Source organism: Mesitornis unicolor, unplaced genomic scaffold (genome assembly GCF_000695765.1).
Source record: "Mesitornis unicolor isolate BGI_N332 unplaced genomic scaffold, ASM69576v1 scaffold8160, whole genome shotgun sequence".
Classification (NCBI taxonomy): domain Eukaryota; kingdom Metazoa; phylum Chordata; class Aves; order Mesitornithiformes; family Mesitornithidae; genus Mesitornis; species Mesitornis unicolor.
In genome coordinates this window covers 1-4951 of record NW_010160209.1, presented here as the reverse complement: position 1 = coordinate 4951, position 4951 = coordinate 1, and positions in this window count along the sequence as shown.

Sequence of the window (4951 nt, the reverse complement as noted above, 5' to 3'; positions counted from 1 at the left end):
TCTTTCCCTTTGTAATGGATGTGTGAGAATTTAGGACAGGAAGAAATTTATTCTCTGCTTAAATCAATGGGGAAAGCTCGTTGTTTTCTGTCTTTGCCCTTTATGTCTTCAGGAAGCGAGTTTGGTTGCAATCAGCGTTTCTTTCATTATGATTTTGGTTTTGGCTGATCTCCAGCCCGGCCAAGTAAATATAAATGACCTGAACTCCAAAAAGCTCTGTTTCGGTGCCCTCTTCCTGCATTTTTAGCTCAGAGGACTGGCTCGATGACTCCAAGAAAGCACAAGGAGTTTTGTTGCCTAGGAAAGCGGCCAACTTCAGACACCCAATTTATCCGCGAGGACGAGGAGGACAGGCTATCTGTCTGCATCCGGATTTTGCAGGTGCGCCGAAATACCCCCTCATAAAAGACATTAAAAAGGAATCAAAATGAGTTGGACTTCCAACAGCTATCTATTTAAGCTACCTGTCTGCTCACCCTTCCACTGATATCTGAAAGCAGCAGTCAGAGGAACGGCCCTTTTACGGGCGCTTCTGTGACAAACTGAGTTCCCTGCTGCCTGCACCAGGATAGCAAACCCCAACAAACAGCTTTTCCAGAGTCTTTCTGCATCAGTATTTCCACCCAAAGTAACGTACTCATTTTTTAAAGTAGTTTGGCTGTTCTGATTGCTGCCAGTATTTCGTCAACACTGGCATTGTCTCTCAAACCATCCCAGTTAAATTTCAGGAGAGCCAAGCAGCAGGGATGGAGCAGCATCCCAAGGATGCAGTGCTCAGGATGACCACCGGGACCACCAGCTGTGATTAAACCAATGAGCTGCTGTTTTCCCATTAGAGCAGGGAAGCAGGGAAAAAAAATCCCAGGAAAATCCTGCAACAAACCTTTCTCCTTAATTAGAGGCAGCATCCCCAGCCCAGCACCCCTGTCTCTGGATTTGCAGACCAGAGTGGAAGGAGGATAATGAGAGCAGAGAGGGAAGCAGGAAAAATTCCCCCACAAAATACCCTCATTCTGCTCAGAAAAGGCAGGAATTTGTGCTAACCTTATGCCTGAGCAAGGTGAGGGGTGCCCAGGGCACCCCCCAGCACGGTGCTACCCCCCAGTGCTGCTCCCAGTGAGGGGACGCCCAAGGACCAGCAGTAATACGTGGTTACTCCAGGTGCAGGCAAATTGGCTGCTTTGAGGAGCCAAGCGCGAGTTTATGGCTTGGCAAAGCGGCCCCGGGCTGTATTTAATTGCAATAATACTGGGCTCTGCTGACAAATCTGAGGAATCGCTGGGGTCAGCTCTGGAAGGAGACCCAGGAGCGTGCTTGAGCCGGTGGCTGGGGGCTCACACTGGGAGCTGTTGGGGGTTCACACTGGGAGCTGCTGAGCTCTGCCATCACCACTCTCTTCCTCCTTTTTGCTGTCGCTGAGGCCATGAGTGCTGGACCCAGCCGCATCCCAGACACCATCAGCACCAGGAAATCTGCCCAAAACCCTTCTCCCAGAACTGCCCATTGTGGTTTAACCCAGCAGGCAGCTAAACATCATGCAGCTGCTCGCTTGCTGCACCCCTCCCCAGTGGGGTAGGGGAGAGAAGTAGAGGAGAAAGGTTGGGATGCTCGTGGGTTGAGATAAAAACAGTTCAATGACTGAAATAAACTAAACTGATATAATAATAAGAAGAAATTGAACTAATAATACATGTAATAATTGCAATAATAACAAATTTTAACAATAATAGGAACAATTTTAAGAAAACACATGAAGTTATACTCAGCTCACAAAGAAGTAGTGAGCCAAGCACTCCCAGCTGTGAATATTAGATAAGAGAAATAAATACTGTGAACATAACTGCTCCAGTGAAAATGGGGGAGTAGGAGACCTCGGGAACAGAATGACAGATGAAACTCTCTGAGGGTACCAACCATTGAGGAAAGAGAACCCATACCCACCAAATTCCTCAACTTACAGTGAGTGTGATGTTTATGGTATGGAATAATTCTTGCTCAGCTTGGGTCGTGACTGGTTTTTGGTTTTCCCAGCTTCTGCACCTGGTTAACTGCTAAAGACCTTGCTCACCACATGCCAGCACTGGCCAAAAACTAAACCCAAGTATTTTATCAACGTTGTTCCCACTGAATCAAGCACTGAACCTGTAGTTCTTGCAGAAATGCAGCTTTCCTGCATGGAAAACTGATTCTGTCCCAGGGAAACCAGACAGTGCCCCATTCATCTGTAATCACACATCTTGCTCATTGGGATACCACACGCACGCAGCTATCAGCTTCCAGGTGAGGAGAAATCCCTGCCTGCCCCTGCCAGACCCCCATCCCTGGCCAAAAGCTGCCCCTCTCCTCCCGGAGCAGTTCCTGAGACTCACATTTCCATCATGGCCTGAGATGAGCATCTGGAGTGGCTGCGCCTCATTAATCTTGGACGCAGGGAAATGAGTACTGCTAATGAGCCGCTTGGGCACCTCTCCAAGCTCTGGCACATCAGGATGCAGCGCGGGAAGCAGGATGCGCAGCGGGGGAGAGAAGAGCCCCCTCGAATGGCAGAGGATTAAGGGAATGCTAACGGCCAGGGCCGGCCAGGAGGAGTCACAAACACAAGCTGCAATGTCCAATTACCACTGTATTCAATTACTGCCGCCTGCAATTCTGACATTAACAATGTTGAGCTTTTCAAACAGCTTTTTTTCCTTCTTATTTTTCAAACTAGCCTGGCTATAGGCTGTTCTAACATCACATCTGTAACAGCTGTTTCTCTGATAGTTCTGGAGCTGCGTTACCCCCACCTTGCCACAATCACATGCTTTGTTTTGGGGGGTGGGAGCAGAGAAAAACCACGCAAGCCCCAAACCCAACAACTGTGTGCAATTACTTTTTTATTGTTTTTACTTATTTTTCTATATATAATGTTGACTTGTGCCTAGCGATGACAGCGCTGGAGCCGCAGTTCCTCCATTTCCCAACTGGGGGGAGGCAAGGGCCGGGGCAGCTCTGCCCATTGTACCCCAGCACCGGGGGGCACGGAGGGGAGGCAGCATCTGTGGTGATGGAGGCTGCTGGCAGGAACAGCCTGGGCCCAGACCCACGTTCCTTGACCTCACTGATGAAGTCACTCCCAAATTACCCAAACAATTAGTTTTAATTCCCATTTCTGAGACTATGCCTTGGGAACACCTGGAACTGGGAAAGGACAGGAGAAAAAGCATCTCAGCCTGCCTCCACAAACACACGCAGTGCCAGCTCCCAGCGAGGGATGCTATCAGGGGATGGCTGCTGCATTTCCAAGCTCATTTCTTTGCTGATCTGCTTGCTGCAGAGGGCTGCCACATGTCCGTGCTGGGGCAGAGGCCAGGGAAAAGCCTGGTCTCATCCTAGCAGATGCAACCCTCACCTTGGAACAAACCCAGGAGGAATCGCCCGTAATTGCGGTTTGTATCGAAACGGGAAGCATCCCTTGGATAAGCGGTGCTCACGGCCCCACTTCGGACACTGGACAGCCCTCAGCGGCACTGTGGCCAGAATGTGGCACTCGGTGTCCCTGTGTGGCTGTGTGGCAAGCAAAAAAATAAAATAATCACACTAATTAATGTCACAGCCAGACGAACGGAAAGGCAGTGACCACCACCAAGCCCTATCGCTTCATACAGCCGGTATCTGTGTGCCTACACATTGCAGGTCCCCCTGTTTTCCTGCACCAAAACACCCTGTACAGGTTCTCGCTGGGGTGCAGGGTCACAGCACCCCGTGCAGGAGCAGAGGTGCAGGACCTTGGACCGCAGCACAGGCAGTGCTGCCCACTCTTTGCCCATCACTTCCTGGAGCCCCTACCCTTCCACCACAGCTCCCACTTTGCCCAGTGCAGGTTTGCCACAGCGGCTCTGCTGCCTTTGGGAGCTGGATGGGGCGTTCCCCTGTGAACCCCAGCCTGCTGCAGGAAGTTTTTGATACCGTATCACTGTTTGAAAACACTACAATTCCCATGAAATAGTATTTTCGTTTAATGATCAAACTCCACCTTGGGATAGATGCATCCTTCCTCCAAAGGAGGATGATGATGGGGTGGAAGAGCTCTGCTCGCTGCTCCCCACAGACCCGAGCCCTTGCTCCACCACACGCGATGTTGACGGCGTCTTCAGTCTCCCCTGCACCCTGGGTCTGTCCCCTTTCCCCACCCTGTGCTGTCTTCTGGCAGTGACCACCCGCGCTTGGTCGGTGTCTAGTACACTGTGGCCCCAGACTTGGTGGGCTGCCTGCAGGCATTTGTTGAATGCAAACAAAATGCACATGGGGCCTGCTCCTTCTGGAAGTGCCCTGGAAGGAAGGACTGGGCCCCATTGTGCTAAAGGCTGCACAACACCAGCATAGACAGGCTCTGTCCTGAGAAATGTCTGATGAACACAAGCCCGAGAGCACAGAGTAAAGGCAGAAAGGACCCGGCGCTCCCATGCTGAGCCCGCTGAGCAAGAGGGGCAACAGTAAATCCAGACCGCGGCTTTATGCTCTCCTTTCAAGAAGAGGTTTTGGCTGGGCTTTAGAGAGGAGAAGACCAGCTTCGAGGTCAGGATGGGAGCATGAAGGTATGCATGGGAAGGGGATGGACACCAAGAGAGGTGGCCAGGAAGCTGGGACAAACCCTTGGTGGCCAGGGACCAAGCGGCTTCCCCTTGGAGGGCTTTGTCCTCCTCCATCTCCACTGTGACACTGCATGACCGGGGCCCATGGGTAAAGGTGTCCCAGGGCTGGGGGGACACCAGGCCATGCAGGTGCTGAGCCTCCTCCCCAAGCCCTGACCCTGCCGATGTGCAAGGGCTCCAGCACAGCAGCACAGGCACCGTGAGCCCAACGATGGTGGGAAACACCAGAATGGACCAGCACCACCTGGTCCAGACACCCCAGACCAGACACCCCCAGGCCACCCTGACATGAATCACAGAATCTCAGGAGTTGGAAG